Genomic DNA, 6,317 nt, shown 5'->3' with positions numbered 1-6,317 from the left:
AGTCGCAAGAAATAACCCAGTGATTACAAGTGATGTGTTGTGACTAGCTAAATCCCTTACCGAGGTCTATGAATATATGCATACTTTATGATGTGGTTGGTTTTAAGCATGGGTGACCCCGTCAGAATATCAAAACCTGAAAGAGTTATTGATATCTTTCGATAGTAGTAGAGACAGGGAGAATGTTAAGTGTTTCAGTTTTTTCTCTTGATGTGTTGTAGGGCCAGTGAAATGTCACTGAGCCCTAGCCAAATCATCCGGCAGTTGGATCACTGAATGTCGAACAGATCATCGCTCCCTGCCAAGGTCATGTACAACCAACGCGCATTAGTTAATCATATGCCATGGACTGGCCCATGCGGCAGTGGTCTTACTTTCGCCTGTATCTACCTTAACTAATATATTTCTGTAATAACGTCCTCTGTGTTGTACAGTCTTCAAAGTATCTATGGTACCTTGATACGTCAATGGGGTAGTCCACGTAAGGTGCTGACCACGAGGTGTGACTTCGACGTTAGCTACTTTATCACACCATTCACGTCTAACTCGAGTAGGCCTCCAATCATTTCGACATAGATCATCTACGTTGGTGATCTACACTGGTGAGCAAGACTTCGAATAACGCAGTCTATCACTATGATCTTTATTTTTGCATTCTATACTTATTCTTTTTCATTTTTATCATCGCCTATGTTAATCTGTTACTGTGAACTTTCGTTGCTTCATGTCAATGTTGATTAGTATTTAAACTTAGATACTTAGTTCAATCGACAGAACTAACCAATCAACTACGATTACAATCGGCTATCATGGTTCTTTAACAAGCATTAGCAGCATGTAAATGCTCCTGTGTAATATGTCTTTTAAAATATCAACCACTCGTGAGTATAGCCACAAGACAACACGAACGCATATCTCTTTGTACCTTATCCTCCGGTATAAATAAGACAAGATTAACTATCGACTATAAATTCATCTTTCTGCTTAACCACTATCCACTAGAATGTTCTGCTTTTTTTTACCACTGCCTGCCTAATTTCCAATTGCTGAGTTCCATGGCCAAACAGAGGATACGAATGCTATAAATTTACGGTGAGTTTGAACTATAAATTTCCTGCGATCTTAGATCTCGTTTAGACTGTTCGTCAGTCTACAATGCTGTGTTAATCGAAAAATTTAATCAACAGTACCTCGTACATAATCCAGATTCAAACTACTGCCTACTTCATATCTTCATTACTGAGAGGCAAGAGTAACCCAGGCGAGTTCCATAATTTCATTAGATTATTTCGTACTATATTTATGATGCGTGATAACATTTCGTAGTTGCTTTCACGTAAACTAGTCATATATTCTGTCACTGCCGTCAAGTTTTAGTCGAAATCATGTACATTTATGACTCGTTAGTCGACATACTGTGGTAAAACATATTGCATGTACACGAGCACGCTTAGTCCATATCCCAAGTACACATGTCGTACTTAATATGTCACTTAATGCTAGGTAATAAGCTCTTTGTATCATCCTTTTACGAAATGGCCACGTTACCTGGACCCTCTAAACCTTAGTTACATTGGTGGTTACCATTTTAATTCATGTTTATTATACCCCTTGTATTTGCTAATAATTCACACGGTAAATCATGGCTCGATTTCCTTATTACACAGCAGTCATTTTAATTCTATTTTCGGTTTATTTACATGCGATACGGGTTTGGAAAATATCTAAACGTCCTCGAAAATTCTCCACGAACCCAACCATAGTTTTCGTATATGTTTTTATTCACACATCCAACTGTTACGCTAATCATACCTAAGCGAACGTTCAGTGCAACTGTCAGTATACGTAAGAACGATGTTATTTAGACTTGACATTGTAACACATCTGAACTATTGTAGTTCTACTTCGATGTCGTACTTCATTTTATGAAGTATTGTTTCCTCGTGGCTGTTGTTTAACAGATGATTCCGGTACATCAATCGGCTGTTCAACTACTCGACGATTTACAACCTGTCCAGTTCAATTGGTGGTCTGACGACAATATCATTCGCGCGAATCATCAGTTTATGCAGTCGAGCGAATCTCCTGCAAACTGAAAACGATATTGTCGCCTCTATCCCAACACTGACAGCGTTTTTCACGGGTATCATTGACATGAGTCCAGAGTGACACTCTTGGTTTCTTATGTTCTTTTCGATATTTTTCTGTTCACTAACCGAACAAACACGCAGCATTCACCGTTTATCATCTTTTAGAGACTTCATCGTGCCACCTTTTGCTGTCGATTTGTAGCCTTCAACCCTTACTGACTGTAACAGCAGTCATCGACTTTTCAAACTGTGACTACAAGTTGGTCAATAGCTTCGCACAACGAAATCACGACCACTCTTCACTGTTATACTTCTGTACTTACGGTTAGTCTGTTAGATATAGATATAACTAGAATTTGACACTAATTAATAGCTGTCAACGACACTGTCCGACTTACAACTTTAAACTAATGACAGTACAAATATGGATATCGATTGATAATACACTTATCCTACTATCGCTATAGCATCATTACTCTTGCGGCAGACTTAACGTTTGTCATCGGAGGAACTGAATTACTTTTCAAGGCTATATATTTCAGCGCGACTTGATAGAACAATAAAACGTTTTGTTCTTTTCATTATTTCTATGGTTAATCGCTTTACGTCTAACCAACGTCCTAATAACATATTATGACTCGCTGTTTCGCGACCAGTTTCTGCCGCCTCCTTTCCATTTCTTTTACAGATAAGCAATACCTGGAGGATTTATAATATTCGTCTGGCACTCTCCGGCGCGCGACTGCTCCCAACATGTTTGGTACCGATTCAAACGGCCGCTGAATCTGGTGGGGAGTATTGTAGGGCCAGTGAAATGTCACTGAGCCCTAGCCAAATCATCCGGCAGTTGGATCACTGAATGTCGAACAGATCATCGCTCCCTGCCAAGGTCATGTACAACCAACGCGCATTAGTTAATCATATGCCATGGACTGGCCCATGCGGCAGTGGTCTTACTTTCGCCTGTATCTACCTTAACTAATATATTTCTGTAATAACGTCCTCTGTGTTGTACAGTCTTCAAAGTATCTATGGTACCTTGATACGTCAATGGGGTAGTCCACGTAAGGTGCTGACCACGAGGTGTGACTTCGACGTTAGCTACTTTATCACACCATTCACGTCTAACTCGAGTAGGCCTCCAATCATTTCGACATAGATCATCTACGCTGGTGATTTACAGTGTCATGACGAAGTTTATATGATTATAAATAGCTCTACAGTTGATGAAAATGATTTAGTCCTCGATGAGAAGTAGATTCGGGACGATATGAGTTTCAGATAGACGAAACTAAACTCATTCGAGACAAAGTGCAGCAACAAACGGAATGTATGTTCCCAAATTACACAAATAAAGTTTGGAAATAACACGGCTAGGTGATTAAAGTTTGTGACTGTCTTCCTCTGGACTCTGAACAATAACCGCATTAGTCACCACGAAATGGTAGCTGTCTCGCAGACGAATCGGATATAACCAACACATCTAGGGTTATCAATAGTGCCAGTATCGGATAAATCTGGACAGTGTATTTTGATATGTTGTTCTTAATGTAATTAAAACAGACCACTTCAATACTGGGAGAGTTATTCACTTAGCTACAAGTTTATGGCAGCCACCTTCCGTTCAATTAGCATGATTTGTAGTTAGCACTACTAAACTTTCAGTTGAAATTTACATAATTAAACTGATATCTTGGAATATGGGTTTCTTGAACGTATACTTTGATACTAGAATACATCGTAATTTGAGTGTAGAAAGGATCAGAAATGATCACTATTGATAATCTGACTGAAAATCACTTTTTTGTCAGTCCTTCACACATACCACTTTAGGTGTGCCCTAGTCTGTCTTAAGTTGTTGAGATTGACATTTAAAACTTGTTTTCTCTCGAAATAAGAAAATACCTAGCTCAACGACAAGGAGATCAGCTACGAAACGAAACTAAAATGTAAATCTCTAAAATATCAGAATACCATCATATACTCAAATTCTCTTAGTCTGATACCAATAGGTTAGGGCATTCCCAGGTTACAAAATCGTCTGCATATGACTGAGTTTTGGAGCCGTGATTATTTGGTAAACCATTAGTAAACAAAAAGTCAAAGTTTCACACTCAGTAAACCTTATGGCATTACATGACATCAATAATCTTTTTCGTAACGCTCTCCTTTATTTTTATTCTCTTATTTTCTTCCTTTCCTTCTCTAAACTCAAGTCAATATTCTTCTCAATTACACAGAACCTGATTTATTATTATTCTATTCTCATTACTCTCTTTTTTCAAATATGGCAAATATAATGCTAACATTATTGAAACTTGTGTATTATTGCATTTTTTAAGAAACCCGGAACGGTTTCTTCACAACACTTATGTACCCATAAGATGTTTGTGAATAATGATAATCGATGAGAGGCAGTCAATAATAACAAGCGGTTTTGGTCTTAAGCCTTCAGGAGAACTCCAAGACCCTCAAGTTGCAGGAAAACATGTCGATCCACCTATTAACAGGTATATAATTTGTTTGGGAGCCGTTAGACAGGAATTACTTAGCTACTAAATTAGTAGCCTCACCACAGGATCTATGGGCAATAAAATAGGTTGTGGTTCTGCATTTTCAGTCCATGGTGTCCCTTTTAGTTCATCAATCCATATAAAAGCTTATTATCGTTTCCTAATTATTAAATCAAAAAGTCAGATAGCTTACTATGCTCCAGACGTGAAGAAAGAAATGGTTCGCACACATATGGAGTTGCACTAATGCTGTCCAAAGAAGCATGGAAAGCACTTGATGATGTCACAGGTATTCAGTGTTTGACGACGCTTTTACCAGTAACACCTTCTAATATATTTCGTTCCCACCCAGAGAAATCAAAAGACAGAGTCGAGGAGATCGGAAGAGTGTATTTGGCGATAACCAATATATCGGAATTCTCTGATCTAATCTGGCTAGCGGTTGATGTTGAGCACGGCGTTACCACACGTGATCTGGTGCGGATGCCTGACCGAGCGCCTTCAGCTAGGTGAGTCCACTAAAACATATGGTCAGCATCCAATGTCGATTTATTTACCGCTACACACTTATAGGCTAGGAACCCCATAGATCAAGAATCATCAAAATATTTTTCAAAACAAAGAAGGATAGCATTGCAATGTATGTCATCCAGTGTTATGACCCCTCCCCCGAATGATATCGGTGGAGACGATAAAAACTACTCTCATAAGCGACTGCAGTTGATCGTAGGGAAATGCTCAGGTAAAGATCTTTCAAACATATTAAGAGACCTGAACGTTAAGTTCGGAATGAACAGCATTGGTTACGAAGATATCATGATTCGACATGAACTGGAAAAGACGGATGAGAATGGTTAAAGGCTTGCAAATTTCCTTGCTCTCAACAAAATCATCATATTTGTTATCGTATTCCCCTCACAAACTTATGTGGGTTTCACCGGACCGCACTCCAGAGAACAACATCGATCATATTTGCATCAATGAAAAATTCAGACAATCTGTGGAAGACCAGAGGACAAGGAGAGGAGCTGATCTAGGTTCAGGCTACTGCCCGTTGGTGGCTAATTTGAGGATGAAGTTAAAGAAACACTAGACACCACCAGAGTCAGAATTTTTAGTACAAACTGAAACCTGGAGAATTAATACAACCATTATCAAAAAGGTAAAGGTATTTATAAACAAAGTCTACTCAAGATACTTCGAATCCGTTGACCACAAACAATCAGCAACGACTTCTGTGTCAGAGAAGAAATCGGCTTCCAGTTGTGGAAGAAACTGGGAAAAAACATTGGAGGTTAATAAGACACACATTTTGGAAATCATCAAACTGCATCATAAAGTATGCCATGACTTGGAATCCTTAAGGCAAAAGGGAAAGAGGCCAGGAAACACATTGCATAGGGAATTGGAGGCAGACATCAAAAGGATGAATAACAAATGGCGATATATGGAAGAGTGAGCCCAAGACACAGTAGGTTAGGGCTTAGATGGTGGTTGGAGGTAGTCAACAGGAAACCCTGGACCACCCAGTGATCAATCACTTGTGGTTAGGTTAGGGCTTCCTTATCGGGGACCTATGCTTCACAAGGAATAACAGGCGTAAGTAAAGAAATAGCTATTAGTAATAAATGATTTGTGTAACAACAGTACCTAATAGTAATGCTCATGGCATTCATGATGTTGATGTGATATATATATATATATATATATATAT

Source organism: Schistosoma haematobium, chromosome ZW (assembly GCF_000699445.3).
Source record: "Schistosoma haematobium chromosome ZW, whole genome shotgun sequence".
NCBI lineage: Eukaryota > Metazoa > Platyhelminthes > Trematoda > Strigeidida > Schistosomatidae > Schistosoma > Schistosoma haematobium.
The sequence above is the reverse complement of the archived record's forward strand: the minus strand, read 5'-3'. Positions refer to the sequence as shown.